The sequence below is a fragment of the Globicephala melas genome, chromosome 13, assembly GCF_963455315.2.
Source record: "Globicephala melas chromosome 13, mGloMel1.2, whole genome shotgun sequence".
Lineage (NCBI taxonomy): Eukaryota > Metazoa > Chordata > Mammalia > Artiodactyla > Delphinidae > Globicephala > Globicephala melas.
Window position 1 is genome coordinate 53846271 of NC_083326.1, and position 17625 is coordinate 53863895.

Sequence of the window (17625 nt, forward strand, 5' to 3'; positions counted from 1 at the left end):
TCATTAGGTCCCATTTGTTTATTTTTGTTTTTATTTCCATTACTCTAGGAGGTGGGTCAAAAAGGATCCAGCTGTGATTTATGTCATAGAGTGTTCTGCCTATGTTTTCCTCTAAGAGTTTGATAGTGTCTGGCCTTACATTTAGGTCTTTAATCCATTTTGAGTTTATTTTTGTGTATGGTGTTAGGGAGTGTTCTAATATCATTGTTTTAAGTGGAGCTGTCCAGTTTTCCCAGCACCACTTACTGAAGAGGCTGTCTTTTCTCCATTGGATATTCTTGCCTCCTGTATCAAAAATAAGGTGACCATATGTGCGTGGGTTTATCTCTGTGGTTTCTATCCTGTTCCATTGATCTATATTTCTGTTTTTGTGCCAGTGTCATACTGTCTTCATTATTGTAGCTTTGTAGTATAGTCTGAAGTCAGGGAGCCTGATTCCTCCAGCTTCATTTTTCTTTCTCAAGATTGCTTTGGCTATTTGGGATCTTTTGTGTTTCCACACAAATTGTGAAATTTTTGTTCTAGTTCTGTGATAAATTCCATTGGTAACTTGATAAGGATTGCATTGAATCTGTAGATTGCTTTGGGTAGTAGAGTCATTTTCCTAATATTGATTCTTCCAATCCGAGAACATGGTATATCTCTCCATCTGTTTGTATCATCTTTAATTTCTTTCATCAGTGTCTTATAGTTTCTGCATACAGGTCTTTTGTCTCCTTAGGTAGGTTTTTTTTTCCCCCTATGTGGAAATATGAAGCATTTATTTTAGATATCAGAGAAAAACAGAGCTAAGTAATCCAGTTTTACTGCAGCAGTATAAAAATCATCCCTTCACCACAGTGTAAGATTTAAGTGCATCTGCACAAGGGTACAATTATATAAAATGTAGTAAGATTACTGCTGCCCTGACAAGTACTTCCAGTCCCTACGCAGGTCCTACTGCAATACTGGTGGCCCCAATAGTTTCATGGAAGCAAGTCATTAAAAAAAAAAATAAATAAAGCAATTAAAAAGACAAGTCAACATGCCTCAGTGACCATATATCAAACTCAAACTTTATATATTTAAATGTTACATTTTCCTCCCACTAATAAATCTTTATTTCACTCAAACTTGAGCAATAAATCTTCCATACTGAAGTATCTTCCTTGCCTAATTAATTCAAAGGAAAAAACCAAAATGATTAGTAAAGAAAGATGTAGGGATTAACACACCCTTTTAATTTGTTTTAAATATTTTTAAGTTTTAAAAATTGTTTAAAATTTTTAATTTCTAGTAAGAAAACATTATCTGAATGAATACCCTAATGGCAAACCACTGTAAAATGTTTCAGCTGCATTTGGGGCAGAGGGGTAGGGATTATCTTCAAAGCACCCCAGCTTTCTTCATGAGAAGGCCAGAGGTACACTGGTTTGTATTATTGCAACATCCATTAGGTGATCTAAGTTGCTTTTCCTTCAGCAGGGGCTTTATTTGTCAGAAGGGCATTATGCTTTACCTCCAAATTTGCCCGACATTTACTGATAAGATTCATAACCTTTGGGTTGTTCTGATATATTGACATATTTCCTGGGTTCTGAGCCACGTCCTGGAAGGCCACTATAACTTCTGGATCCTGTATAACCATACAAGTACCTCTGGATTGCTAAGAATTTCATTGAGCCCAGGCATTCCTGCCATTCCAGGCATGCTCCCTCCCATTCCAGGCGTTCCTCCAAGAAAATTACCAGGCATTCTGCCAGGAAAGCCACCTGGAAAAGAGCCATACTGATCCCCTGATTGTCGTCTGGCTTCTTCCTCCCTCGGAGCTCTCTCATGTTCTTCCCTAGCCTTCTTGACCCTTTCTATTCTTTCCTTGATCTCTCGCTCTTCATGTATTCGCTCATACTTTCTCCTGTGTTCAGCAATTTTCTGGGCCCTTGGTTGAACTTCTTTCAGCATTGCACTAGTATCTTCATCATAATCCAGCTTACAGCCATGGGCAAGATCATGGGCAGCTTCTTCCCAATGGCCCAAAAGTCTGTGTGCTTTCCCTCGCCACTTGTATGGCTAAGCAGAATCAGGATTTATTTCAATAGCTGTGTCACAGTCTCGGAAGGCAGCATTTGGCTTCTGTAATTTGATGAAGACACTTTACTTCTTCTTTTCTGATTTGGATTCCTTTTATTTCTTTTTCTTCTCTGATTGCTCTGGCTAAAACTTCCAAAACTATGTTGAATAATAGTGGTGAGAGTGGGCAACCTTGTCTTGTTCCTGATCTTAGTTTTCACCATTGAGAACGATGTTGGCTGTGGGTTTGTCATATATGGCCTTTATTATGTTGAGATAAGTTCCCTCTATGCCTACTTTCTGGAGGGTTTTTATCATAAATGGATGTTGAATTGTGTCAAAAGCTTTCTCTGCATCTATTGAGATGATCATATGGTTTTTCTCCTTCAGTTTGTTAATATGGTTTATCACACTGCTTGATTTGCGTATATTGAAGAATCCTTGCATTCCTGGTATAAAACCCACTTGATCATGGTGTATTATCCTTTTAATGTACTGTTTGCTAGTATTTTGTTGAGGATTTTTACATCTATGTTCATCAGTGATATTGGCCTGTAGTTTTCTTTTTTTGTGACATCTTTTTCTGGTTTTGGTATCAGGGTGATGGTGGCCTCTTAGAATGAGTTTGGGAAAGTTCCTCCCTCTCCTATATTCTGGAAGAGTTTAAGAAGGATAGGTGTTAACTTTTCTCTAAATGTTTGATAGAATTTGCCTGTGAAGCCATCTGGTCCTGGGCTTTTGTTTGTTGGAAGATTTTTAATCACAGTCTCAATTTCAGTGCTTGTGATTGGTCTGTTTATATTTTCTATTTATTCCTGGTTCAGTTTCAGAAGGTTGTACTTTTCTAAGAATTTGTCCATTTCTTCCAGGTTGTCTATTTTATTGGCATATAGTTGCTTGTAGTAATCTCTCATGATCCTTTGTATTTCTGCAGTGTCAGTTGTTACTTCTCCTTTTTCATTTCTAATTCTATTGATTTGAGTCTTCTCCCTTTTTTTCTTGATGAGTCTGGCGAATGGTTTATCAATTCTGTTTATCTTCTCAAAGAACCAGCTTTTAGTTTTATTGATCTTTGTTATTGTTTCCTTCATTTCTTTTTCATTTATTTCTGATCTGATCTTTATGATTCCTTTCCTTCTGCTAACTTTGGGGGTTTTTTGTTCTTCTTTCTGTAATTGCTTTAGGTGTAAGGTTAGATTGTTTATTTGAGATGTTCCTTGTTTCTAGAGGTAGGATTGTATTGCTATAAACTTCCCTCTTAGAACTGATTTTGCTGCATCCCAGAGGTTTTGGGTCATTGTGTTTTCTTTGTCATTTGTTTCTAGGTATTTTTTGATTTCCTCTTTGATTTCTTCAGTGATATCTTGGTTATTTAGTAGTGTATTGTTTAGCCTCCATGTGTTTGTATTTTTTACAGATTTTTTCCTGTAATTGATATCTAGTCTCATAGCATTGTGGTCAGAAAAGATACTTGATACAATTTCAATTTTCTTAAATTTACCAAGGCTTGATTTGTGACCCAAGATATGATTTATCCTGGAAAATGTTCCATGAGCGCTTGAGAAGAAAGTGTATTCTGTTGTTTTTGGATGGAATGTCCTATAAATATCAATTAAGTCCACCTTGTTTAACTTACCATTTAAAGCTTATGTTTATTTATTTTCTATTTATTTATTTTCATTTTGGATGATCTGTCCATTGGTGAAAGTGGGGTGTTAAAGTCCCCTACTATGATTGTGTTACTGTCTATTTCCCCTTTTATGGCTGTTAGCATTTGCCTTATGTATTGAGTTGCTCCTATGTTGGGTGCATAAATATTTAAAAAAGTTAATCTTCTCTTGGATTGATCCCTTGATCATTACATACTGTCCTCTTTTTCTCTTGTAATAGCCTTTATTTTAAAGTCGGTTTTGTCTGATATGAGAATTGCTACTTCAGCTTTCTTTTATTTCCATTTGCATGGAATATCTTTTTCCATCCCCTCACTTTCAGTCTGTATGTGTCCCTAGGTCTGAAGTGGGTCTCTTGTAGACAGCATATATACGGGTCTTGTTTTTGTATCCATTCAGCCAGTCTATGTCTTTTGGTTGGAGCTTTTAGTCCATTTGTGTTTAAGGTAATTATTGCTATGTATGTTCCTATTACCATTTTCTCAAGTGTTTTGGGTTTGTTATTGTAGGTCTTTTCCTTCTCTTGTGTTTCGTGCCTAGAGAAGTTCCTTTAGCATTTGTTTAAAGTTGGTTTGGTGGTGCTGAATTCTCTTAGCTTTTGCTTGTCTCTAAAGGTTTTAATTTCTCTGTTGAATCTCAACAATATCCTTGCTGGGTAGAGTAATCTTGGTTGTAGGTTTTTCCCTTTCCTGTCAAATGACACTTTAAATATGTCCTGCCACTCCCTTCTGGCTTGCAGAGTTTCTGCTGAGAGATCAGCAGTTAATCTTATGGGGATTTCCTTGTTATTTGCTGTTTTATGCTTGATGCTTTTAATATTTTTTCTTTGTATTTAATTATTGATAGTTTGATTAATATGTTTCTTGGCATGTTTCTCCTTGTACATATGCTGTATGGGACTCCCTGTGCTTCCTGGACTGATTGACTATTTCCTTTCTCGTATTAGGTAAGTTTTCAACTATAATTTCTTCAAATATTTTCTCAGCCCCTTTCTTTTTCTCCTCTTCTTCTGGGACCCCTATAATTCTTATGTTGGTGCATTTAATACTGTCCCAGAGGTATCTGAGACTGTCCTCAATTCTTTTCATCCTTTTTTCTTTATTCTGCTCTGCAGTAGTTATTTCCCTATTTTATCTTCCAGGTCGCTTATTCGTTTTTCTGCCTCAGTTATTCTGCTATTGATTCCTTCTAGAGAAGTTTTAATTTCATTTATTGTGTTGTTCATCATTGTTTGTTTGCTCATTAGTTCTTCTAGGTCCTTCTTAAACATTTTTGTATTTTCTCCATTCTATTTCCAAGAGTTTGGATCATCTTTACTATCATTACTCTGAATTCTTTTTCAGGTAGACTGCCTATTTCCTCTTCATTTGTTTGGTCTGGTGGGGGTTTACCTTGCTCTTTCATCTGCTGTGTGTTTCTCTGTCTTCTCATTTTGCTTAACTTACTGTTTTGGGGGTCTCCTTTTGCAGGCTGCAAGTTCATAGTTCCTGTTGTTTTTGGTGTCTGCCCCCAGTGGGTTGTGTAGGCTTCCTGGTGGAGGGGACTGTTGCCTGTGTTCTGGTGGATGAAGTGGATTTTGTCTTTCTGGTGGGCAGAACTACGTCCAGTGGTTCTTTTTCGGGTGTCTGTGACCTTATTATAATTTTAGCCAGGCTCTCTGCTAGTGTGTGGGGTTGTGTTCCTGTCTTGCTAGTTGTTTGGCATAGTTTGTCCAGCACTGTAGCTTGCTGGTCATTGAGTGGAGCTGGGTCTTAGTGTTGAGATGGAGATATCTGGGAGAGCTTTCACTGTTTGATATTACATGGAGCCGGGAGGTCTCTCCTGGACCAATGTCCTGAATCAGCTCTCCCACCTCAAAGGCACAGGCCTGACAGCTGGCTGGAGCCCCAAGACCCTGTCAGCCACATGCCTCAGAAGAAAAGGGAGGAAAAAAAGAAAGAAAGAAAATAAATAAATAAAATAATTAAAATTTAAAAATTATTAAAAATAAACAAAATAAAAAGTAAGAAAAAAATTTAAAAAAGAAAGAAGAGCACAACCAAACCAAACAACAAATCCAGCAATAACAGGTGCTAAAAACTATACTAAAACAAACAAACAAAAAAGAAAATGGACAGACAGAACCCTAGGAAAAATGGTAAAAGCAAAACTATACAGACAAAATCAGACAAAGAAGCATACACATACACACTCACAAAAAGAGAAAAAGAAGTATATATCTATATATAAAAAATAAAAAAGGAAGAGAGCAACCAAATCAATAAAAAAATCTACCAATGATAACGAACTCTAATTACTAAACTAAGATAAACATAGAACCAGAAACAAATTAGATGCAGAAAGGAAACCCCAAGTCTACAGTTGTTCCCAAAGTCCACTGCCTCAATTTTGGAATGATTCATTGTCTGTTCAGGTATTCCAGAGACTCAGGGCACATTAGGTTGCTTGTGGAGATTTTAGCCTTGCTCCTGAGGCTGCTGGGAGAAATTTCCCTTTCTCTTCTTTGTTCGCACAGCTCCTGGGGTTCAGCTTTGGATTTGGCCCCGCCTCTGGGTGTAGGTCACCTGAGGGTGTGTATTCTTCCCTCAGACTGGATGGGGTTAAAGGAGCAGCTTATTCGGGGGCTCTGGCTCACTCAGGCTGAGGGGGAGGGAGGGGTACGAAATGTGGGGTGAGCTTGTGGCGACAGAGGCCGGTGTGATGTTGCAACAGCCTGTGGCGTGCCATTTTTTCTCCTAGGGAAGTTGTCCCTGATTCACGGGACCCTGTCTGTGGCGGGCTGCACAGGCTCTCGGGAGGGGAGGTGTGGATAGTGACCTGTGCTTGTTCACAGGCTTCTTGTTGGCTGCAGCAGCAGCCTTAGCGTCTCATGTCCGTCTCTGGTGTCCGCGCTGATAGCCATGGCTCGCGCCTGTCTCTGGAGCTCATTTAGGCGGCGCTCTGAATCCCCTCTCCTCGCACACCCCGAAACAATGGTCTCTTGCCTCTTAGGTAGTTCCAGACTTTTTCCCGGACTCTCTCCCGTCTAGCTGTGGTCCACTAGCCCCCTTCAGGCTGTTTTCACGCAGCCAACCCCAGTCCTCTCCCTGGAGTCTGACCTCCGAAGCCCGAGCCTCAGCTCCCAGCCCCCACCTGTCCAGTGGGTAAGCAGGCAAGCCTCCCAGGCTGGTGAGTGCTGGTCGGCACCTCTGTGCGGGAATCTCTCTGCTTTGCCCTCTGCACCCCTATTGCTGTGCTGTCTCCTGTGGCTCCGAAGCTTTCCCCCTGCGACCTCCACTTCTCTGCCAGTGAAGGGGCTCCCTAGTGTGTGGAAACTTTCCCTCCATTGCTCTCTCCTAGAGGTGCAGGCCCTGTCTGTATTTTTTTCTTTTTTTCGTTTTTCTTTTGCCATACCCAGGTACGTGGGGAGTTTCTTACCTTTTGGGAAGTCTGAGGTCTTCTGCCAGCATTCAGTAGGTGTTCTGTAGGAGTTGTTCCACATGTAGATGTGTTTCTGATGTATTTGTGAGGAAGAAGTTGATCTCTGTGCCTTACTCCTCCACCATCTTGAAGGTCTATATTTTAGCTCATTTTCTTTATCACTATTCTGTTTCTATTTCATTGCTTTTTATGCTTACTTTTGTTCTTGCCTTCCTTTAGATTAAATTTGCTTATCTTTTTCTTATTTCTTAAATTGAAGCATAGATCATTGATTAGAGAAAATTCTTTTTTTTAAATATAAGCATTAATCCCATAAATTTCCCTCTAAGCAGTTTAGCTAAAACTAATAAAATTTGAGATAATGTGTCCTTATTTTCACTCAATTTACATGTATTAAGATTTCCTGTTTTCGGTGATTAGCTGTGTGACATTTGACAAATGTAGACAGTTGTATAATCACCACCACAATAGAGATTTAAAATAGTTACTTCACCCCCATAAAGGTCGCATGCTCTTTATTATACAAATCCTCCTAACATCTCCATCCCCTCTCAAGAATTGGTCTTTTGATTGTACGCTTGCAAGAATGTCAAATAAATGGAATTATACAACATGTGCCCTTTTGAATCCAGCTTCTTTCACTTACCAGGATGCATTTTAGATTCACCCATGTTGTGTTGACCAGTTGTTTTTCCTTTTTATTGCTGAGCAGTGTAACTTTATATGGATGTGCCAGTTTGTCAATCCATTCTCTTGTTGAGGGACGTTTGGGTTTTTCTCCTGTTTTGGCTATTGTAAGTGTTCATAAATAGAGTTTTATATTTTTATTATACTTGGGAATAGAGTTTCTGGGTCACATGATAAGTATAGATTTGCTTTTTAGGAGGTTGCTCTGCATCCTCAACAACACTTGATATTGTAGGGGTTTTTTTAAAACCGTTTTAATAGATATTTAATGGTATCTAATTATGGTTTCATTCACATTTCTTTAGTGACTAGTGATGTTGAGTATATTATCACAGGCTTATTTGCTGAAACACTTGTTCAAATTTTGTCCATTTTTTTGTGGTTGTTTTCTTATTAAAATTTGAGAATTTTTTGTTAATATATTTGAGATATATCTTTTATCAGATATGTGATTTAAAATATTTTCTACCAGTATGTGACTTTCCTTTTCATTTTATTAACAGTGCCTTTTGAAGAACAGATATTAATTTTGATGAAGTCTATCAGTTTTTCTTTAATGAACCATTCTTTTGATGTCATGTCTATGAAATATTTGCCTTAACTAAAGTAATAGAGATTTTCTCCCATGTTTTATTCTAGAAATGTTACAGTTTGGGGTTTTGCATTTGTTTTGCACACATTTTCTTAGCAAGAGTAGTAGGAGAAGGGGGAATTTAAATTGAAGATATTATAAAATAACACACGCTTTGTGAAAAGACTGAATTCTATAGTATCTGTTATAGATAGTGCATCCTCAAATCATGCCATGTAGAAATATTATATGTTATAATATAAATAAGCTTTTAATTTTGTCAGTATTTGTTAAGATTATTTAAAAGAAAAATAGTGTCAAAACATAATACTGTCCTAGGACTTGCCTTTCCTCCTGCTTGGCAATATATTTATTTTGGACAGCTGATCATTTTAGTACAAATAAATTTGTTTTGATTTTCAGTGACTATATAATAATACCTAGATTAAATAACTCTCATTTTGATGAACTTTGAGGTTCTTCCTTTTTTTTTGCTATTGCAAATGGTTTTATGTAGTTTTGTCTATTTCTGTGACTGTATCCCTAGGATAAATTTCTCCAAGTGAAATTGCTGGATCAAAGACTATGTAGAGTCCATACACAAATTTCCCAGTTTTTTCCTGTATTATCTTTTAAGGCTCTTTCTTTTTGATCCAAGACTCAAAGTTCACAATTGAATTTAATTTTCTGTCTCTTTTGCCTCTTTTTAAAGTGAACTTGAATATTTAAAGAGCCCAAGCCATTCAGCTCATAGAATGTCACACATTCTGGAATTGTTTGCTGGTTTCCTCATGATCTAATACTGGATAAACATTTCTTACAATAATGCTACATAAGTGATGTATTCTTCTTGATGTCTTATATCAGGAGGTACATAAATGTTAGGTTATCCCACTGTTGGTGACCTTCCTTTTGTTACATTTGGGTTACAATGATGACTGTCAGACCTTTTAATTGCCAATTCCCCATCAGTAATCACAATCAACCTATGATATATGATACTTTGCTACTATGATAATCTATTTCCCAGTATTCTCTTACCCAGAGGTTTAGTGTCCATTGATGATCCTGGCCTAAACCAAATATTACAATGAAGAATGGTCATTTTCTAATTCTGTCCTACATTTACTAGCTAGCTTCCCGCTTCCTCTTTTTCTTCTTTCCTTTAAAAAAAAAGTATCACTGTAAACAAATTATTTATAGTATTATATTTGTTAGTCATTTGTTAGTCATTTTTGGCTGCCTTTATTTGTTAGTCATTTTTGGCTGCTGACAGCTCTTGCAAGCTGGCTCCTGGGTCGTTTTGGTGTGACCCCATTAATCACTGAGCAGTCCCTTGCTTTCTGGAACTACAAGCTGTTCCAGGTTCTCCTACTTTTTCTGCACCACACCTGGAACCAGCCATTTTCCCAAGGAGCTCTAGACCATTTCGAGAAGAATCATATTTAGAAAACAATTTCTGGGTGTAATGTGTTCATTGTTACTGATGTGGCATTTCTTATAGATCCTTTCAGTAGGTAGACATGTTACTGAGTGCAAGCTCCTACTCCTTGCTGCATGACAGGTCAGTAAATCCAGAGACACGTGTTGGGGCAAGAAATAGTGATTTTATTTGGAAAGCCAGCAGACTCAGAAGATAGTGGATTAGTGTCCCAGAGAACCATCTTACCTGCATTATAATTCAGGCGTCTTTTATACTAAAAGGGGAGGGGAGTGTGGCTGGTTGTTGCAGACTTCTTGGTGCTTGCCAGTCACCAGAGGGGGTGTGATAATCCTATGTTGTTGCAGCTCTCCACTTAGGTCTGGTCACAATGGTCCTGTAAACCTCCAACAAGACAATGGTTATTTTCTGTTCTGCAACTTTTTATCTTTATATGAATGGAAGAATGTTATACCTTTAAAGATCAAGCCTGGGAGACAGAACATTGAGACAGGGCTATTATGTATATTTCAGGCTATAGGTAACATTCTTTCAGGAAACGTGCAGAGCCACCATGACTCAGCACTGGCAACAGAACACAAAGGTTAGAGCTAGAGGAATAGATCCAATATAGAGTCAGGTTTGTTCTTCTCTGTTACAGATAGAGCTTTAGGTAATGTATATCTCGCAAATAACATGAGTTCATATAGATATTTCCAGTCAAATGTAATAGTACAGTGTTTCCTTGCTTATATTTTTAAAGTTTTGTATTTGAATATCCTCTTGCTTACAGTGAAAATCCTAGACTCTAATGACATTATTATATTTACATATTAGCTTTAGTCTATATGTACACACACAGATAATAGTTTTAGAATTACACTACTAATATTTCCACTAATAGCAAACTTACTAAGTCAACTTTAAGACCTCTTTGGATTTATTTCTTTCCTTGAAATAGTACATTAAGTTCTGTATCTGGAAGTTCTCTTTTTAATTTATTTTTTCATAATGTTATCAATTTGCTATGGAGTTATGTCCATTTATTTCTCTATATATATGATTTAGGGTTTATTTTTTCATGCTTTTGATTTAATTTTATTTTTGAATATGTGAAACATGATAAAATCTTGTTATGGTTCAAAACTTAGACTATAAAAAGGTGGTACACTTCTTACCATTTCTGTCCTTCCTTGTTCCCATCTACCCCATCATTTTCATTATTTTATGGCTTTTCCTTCCATCCCTTTCTTCCTTCCTCCCTCCCTTCATTTTTCTGTTTTTTTTTTTTTTTTGGCACCAAAGTCATATACTGTACACACTTGTTTTTACCTTTTCACAATGACTTATACTGGTAATTGCTCATACCAGTTTATAGAGATTTTTCTTGTTCTCCTTTGTGGTGGCAGAGAATTGGAAATTTGAATTAGTTTACATTTCCATCAAAAGTGAGTGGGGTACTGGAAGCACAGATGAGTCCTGGCCTTCAGAGATCTGTTAAGTTGACAATATGACAGACAGCAAGATATAACACCCTAAGACTCACAAATGCAGGGACCTTTACCCTAAATTTACCAATTGGACAAGCATGGAACAAGCTAAAAGAGTGGCCCTCCTTTGCTCCCTGCTGAGAGTGAAACAGGAGCTCCAGTCTCACTGAGGCAATGTAAGGAACAGGCTACTCTCCAACTGCAACATTCACGCCATTACACATGTTTATTGGCAAATTAGGACTGTACAATTTCAGGGTTGTGGGAAGCACTTCCTTTACTCCTAACAGACTCTTCTCAAAAGTCCCATTTGTTCTGGAGTTATTCCAAAGCAGTATTTGGATTATGTAAGCTTCCTGGGGCATAAAATTATGCCATCACAAAGGGACTTAGCTGCTGTTGCCTACCCTGCTGATAAGGACAGGGAGAAAGACTTCCTGAGAGTAACAGGACAAATGATGCCTGTCACTATCACAACTGTTGCCAGTGAAGATGGGTGGTTTCTCTTTCTTTAGAAAGAGGCAAATATTTACTCTCCTAGTTATTGTAAAAATATTTCACTTTATGCTGTCCCAGTACAGTTTTATTTGATTGCAGAGCCTGATGTGCTCCACCATGAGGAAGGAAATAATGAACAAATCCTTCTTTTCTTAAATATATATGCACCTAACCCTGTTAGAAATGACTTACACATATGTCAGTTTGTTTGCTGTAATGAGGCACCAATATCTACTTTGCCAAGTACTTAGACCTGAAGTACCACTGGGGGTTTGTAACACTGTTCTGAAATGTGGACTGTAAAATAAAAATGAAAAATCTATTTAATATATTTATCTAGACCAGCAATCTAATATGTGTATTACTTTAGAAGATCTTAAAATATGAGCACCAAAAACTGATATCAAATAGTTTAAAACTTTTTAATGGCTTTACTTTCCCCAATGGAGATTAAAAATTTGCTATAGTATGTATTGTGGAAAGATAGAATATTTACAAAGAAAGTAAGTGCAACCAAGGACGTCACATTTGCCAATTTTTACTATTCTTTCCAGTTTGCCTTTGGTCTCCTAAATAGTTAATGCTGCATGTTAACATAATTTCCTGCCACTTAGAAACAACATATACTCGGAAATCCCACATTTTAATTAAGAGACTCTTACCCAATGAAGAGGTCTTGTCAGAACAACCTTTTTTACTTTATGTCAACTTCCTGTTCTGACTACAGATTAATTGCAGATAAAATGATTTGGAAGATTAGCCAGAGGACTATTTCTCATCTTTGTTAACATTACTCTTTCTTTTCTATTTATAAACAGTGAGTACACTGGCTATAAAAGAATAATATTGGTACTATCCATTAAGTGCTCTCTATTATTGAGTATTCCTACAAATTCTTACCACTTGTGAGGGTAAGGTGACATTTGGCTATAAGGTGAGCATTCTGTATGCAAAGGAACTCTATAAAGAAAATGAAAACAAGATGAAAGCAATAAGAGAAAGGCTCTTCCTTATGGATTATTCACTCCCAAACATATGCAAACAAAACCCAGTCTGAAAACCAATTAAAGCATTAAGCACACCAATTGTTTTACCCAAAGCACATTAGGAGCCACATAGAAGAGGTGTTATAGCAAAGTACAAATGAGTCTGAGGAAGGCCGGTGAATTTTCAATAGCAAGTTAGTGTTGACCCTTGATCCCTGGAACTTTTGACAAAGTAAACTGTAGGCCAAGGTATGATTGGATTCTACTCCTTGGTTTCTGAAATTCCTACCTCATGTCATCATGTTTATGAGCACTTTTTGGCACCTGGGTCAGAAAAAACAAATCTAGAAAGGGACTCAGTGAAAAAGCCAAATAGGAATTGCATACTTTGAGACTTCTAACTATATTTTGTACTCTCCTGAATCCTGAAACATGGCTAAATATGTTTTCACACACACACACACACACACACACACGCACACACTGTGTGTGTGTATATATATATATATCATTGCTAGGTATATAGAGGCTATATACATGTCTTGGAGTTGGAATTGGAGAAGTTCAGTTTCAGGGAATCAGTTATCACAGCACCAATTTTGTTGTGACAGGAAAAAAAAATAATCTAGCATCACTTTTCGGTAAGATGTAACTTTAAATTAATGGGTTATGCCTCCTTACTGTTTTTTAGCTGTCTCAGAAAGAAGGAAAAAAACTGTTGTGGTTTCATCTCTTGACCCTTGAGAGATTCTAAGAACAACCATTATTCTTAAGACTGGATGACTAAGGGCAAATCTTAGTAGATGAAACAGCCTGGTCTTCATAAGCCTCTTAGATTTTTATATTCCTTACAGTTATTCTAATCATTTTGCAAGTGGCTTTAGTTTGTCTAATTTTGAGAAGTGACTTGAGAATTATAACTCAGATTTTTGCATTCTGTTGTGTTCTCTTTTAATTGTACTTATCTTTCTTACTCAGAGTCAGCTTTACAAAAGGCAAGCACTGACAGAAACCTGCAGAAAGTTCCATGATAATGAGAAGTAATGTGAAAATGTCTCCATTTCACACTATATTTAATAATTAATTTGTTTTTTCAAAAGTATCCATTACCCATATGACTTTTTTGTTTGCATATGAGTTCATATAATACAGAAATATAAATATGCTATGAATCTCACCCATGTGTTGTTATATCTGCTACCTGATCTCAAATTTTGAAGAAAGATTATATGTTTGTTCAGGAATTAAGCAGGCCTTTTGCGTTATTATGCAAAGATTTTCCTGCCTGAAGTTTAATTGTTTTTCAGATAAAGTCATAATGTGGTTTTAAGGTTTTCTTAGTTGGAAAGCAACAGAGAATGTCTCTGTTCAATTTTAACCAAAGGACATTTTTGAAAGGATACCCAGGCATCACAGAATTAGTAGGAGACCACAGAGCAAGGCTGAGAAATCATCAAGAAGCAAACTATCAAAGAAAGCAGTGATCATTTTGAATACACTAAAATTATAAAATTCTGATAAAAATGTTGCTTTTAACAGAATAGTAGAAAACATCTCAGAGACAGAAACAAATATATACAATGATCATAACCAATGATAAATTATTTATATTAAGAATTTTAAAAGTCAGTATGAAAAGCAGAAAACTCTTAATAGAAAAGTATATTAAGGAAATGAGCAGGCAGTGCACAGAAGAAATTTAAATGTCTAATAAAAGTGAGATGCTCAACCCCACTGGAAATGAAAATAAAATTGAAAGTGAGATTTTGGTTCATATCTATCAACCTGATCAAGATTACAAAGGCTGAGAAAAAAAAAAGATTACAGAGGCTGAAAATGCTAAGTGCTGGTGAGGGTCTGTACACTACTGGTGGTATTATAAATTTGTTCAACAACTTTATAGAGTGACTTGCCAATATCTGGTAAAGCTGAAGAAACTTTCCGCCTCTAGATATGTACTTTACAGTAACTCTTATACATGTTTATATAGAGAGATGTATAATAATGCTTATGGTAGCTTTTTATGTAGAAGCAGTAATATTGAAAAACATAAATGTCCATAGACAGGAGAATAGATAAATTACTTTTAGTATGTTCATATAATGGAAGATTATCAAAGGGAGAAAACAAAACTAGAGTTACCTATGTTAATATGGATAAATTTCCAAAATATTTTGTCGAGTAAAATAAGTTGCAGAATAATGTGTGACATTTGAGCCATAGACAAAAGCCAAAGTGCAATGTCTTTTTTCTCTCAGCCTTGCTTTTAAAGCCTTCTGACTGATTAATTCGGGCCCACCCAGTTATTCTGGATAATGTCCCTTGCTTACACTGAACTGATTAGGGACTCCAGTGACATCTGCAAAATCCATTCACAGCACACCCAGACAAGTTTTCCACTGAATCACTGGGAACTATATCCTAGCCAACTTGACATCTCAATAAAGTCATCACAATGAGGTTAATAAAATATTTTAAACTTATGTGAGACAAGTTGGGAAGCTAGAGTTTTCTACATTATTTCTGGGTGAGTTAGGGACACAAACACATGGTGGATTGGGAGTGGGAACTGATACTGGTAGCATCTAGTGACCATTCAGAAAATAATTATTGAATGAATGGATTAATATATTCAGGTGACTCTTGGGGCTTAGCTGTATTGTGTATAGGTATCTTTATGAAGTTGTTGCTGGGGAGAACATCATAGAAAGAATGGTCAGTTTTAAGTATTGTTTTCCTCAGGCCTCAATCTTGCTGTGACATGAAGAAGGCTTTTTACACTGACTCCAAAACATTTCTATTTTTATCTTTTAATAATATTGCATGAGGGGTGAGTGTCTCCAGCCATTTTCTGTGTCATATCAGTATCTTATTAGGTGTTAACAGGTATTCTGTGAAAAACAGGTTCCAAGGTGAAACAAATTTGGTAAAAAATCAGGATGAGCCAGGTAACAACCAGTACAAATCTTAGTAATTTAAAACAACCATGTTTTGTATCTCACTCACAAATGTCCATTTGCATCAGCAGCAGCCTCTGGTCTATCACGGTTACTGTCTTTACTCAGAGCCAATAGGACAGAGAAGCACTGTGTGGAATTGTGTGTGTTGCTTGGACAGAGGTAGAGAAGAGCAGGGACAACACCCTTTGGCTCTTAATGCCTCTGTCTAGAATTGACACATGTCACTTCTGCTCACATTTCATTAGTCAAAGCAAGTCCACGTCTCTGCCTTGAAGAGGGTAGGAAGATGAATGCTCCTGCAGCGAGGTAGACATTATACCATCTACCACGAAAAGTAAACCACAGGGCTTCATAGAACCTAGGAAGTGCTAGAATTTGTGATAAATAACAATGAACACATTTAACCTTCTGCCAGGGCTATTGACACAGTATTAACCAATTTATTAGAATACAGATAGAATCTTTCCTTCTATTAATGAAAGAGGGCAATGTTGTATACGTAGGTAAATGCATGGACTCTGATGTCATGCTGCCTGGGTGCAAATTTCACCCCTGATTAGCTAGTGACCTTGGGCAGATTTCTTAGCCTTCTCAACCTTCAGTTGCCTCAATAATGTCTCTTACCTGATGGGTTTCTTGTGAGGATTAAATGCACATAAATCACTTATTCACTTTCTGGCAAGTTATAAGCTCTTAATAACATTCAATGGGGTTCTGAGGAATGCTGAAAAACAGTGTTATAGGGTTTTGTGTTATTAGTTTACAAAACAGAAGATTTTACTCCATATCCTTAAACATCAAGAGTCTGGTGTGTGGTAGTAGACAAGGATCACGAGAGGAATTAATCAAGGCTGTTGAAAAACTCAGAATGTGCAGGACAAGGGGTGTGGCACAGGACAGGAAACAAGGAAAGTAGGGCAGCCAGAAAGAGTGATCCTGGGGAACATTATATTTCTATTATAGCTTGGAGAGCCAGCAAATTGAGTCTTTTGAAACTTCCCATAAAACATTTAGTAAAGCCCATGTGGTGCAGATAGAGTTGTAATGAAATAAGAGGTGATTATTCTTCATCACCAGAATGCTGGCACTTTAAAGGGGCAACACGATACCCGTGCTTGTGTCGATTGAGAGCATGTTACAGTTGGCCAATATGTGTCAGGTACCACTAGCTACATCATTGCAGAAGTATTTTTTTTCCTGTGGATTTTAATGATCTTTTCTTATTATGAAATATTGGCCAAGAGTTTAGATATAGAGCAGATAGATAGCAAAACTTACTAAGTTTTTAAAATATTCTTGGAAGTATTGTTATCTTATTTACTTGATAGCTTCAAGATTTGTAATTATTTCCAAAGATTCAAATGTACATTGATTATGAGTTGTCTTAAGGAATGTTGCTATGGGAAATTACTGATTCTTATAATTATTTTTGGGTGAAGCCATTTTTTTGTACTGGAATAAACAAATAATGTCTACTTATTTAGGGTTTAAGATTTTCTTATTTTTATGTGAAGGTTGATTAAAATTTCATACTACCGTTACATAATTTCCAAATAAACAAAACATGTTTCTTCCATCTCCTCAAAATAGGAGGCCTAGAAAACAAAAATAATTTCTTATAAAAAAGAAGATACACTTTTATTAAATGTCAATCAGTAGATTTCTCATAGAATTTATATTTCTCAATCAGGAGATTAGATTTGAAGGAACTGAATAAAAGTGAGTAATTTGCATAATAATAGATTTTCCAGTGTTCCTGAAAAACATATTCACACCTATTATACTCTCAGCTTGAAAGTATGATGTTCCTTTGAGATCTGGGGACTTAAATAATTCTCAGAAAAAGAATTGAAACAAGTGTCCTATTCTCTATC

General features: G+C 36.6%; 1 pseudogene; it reads right to left on the bottom strand.

The window, feature by feature from the left end:
• Positions 1 to 1233: 1233 nt before the first annotated feature.
• On the bottom strand, positions 1234 to 7810 carry LOC115842014 (hsc70-interacting protein pseudogene; annotated as a pseudogene).
• Positions 7811 to 17625: the final 9815 nt, after the last annotated feature.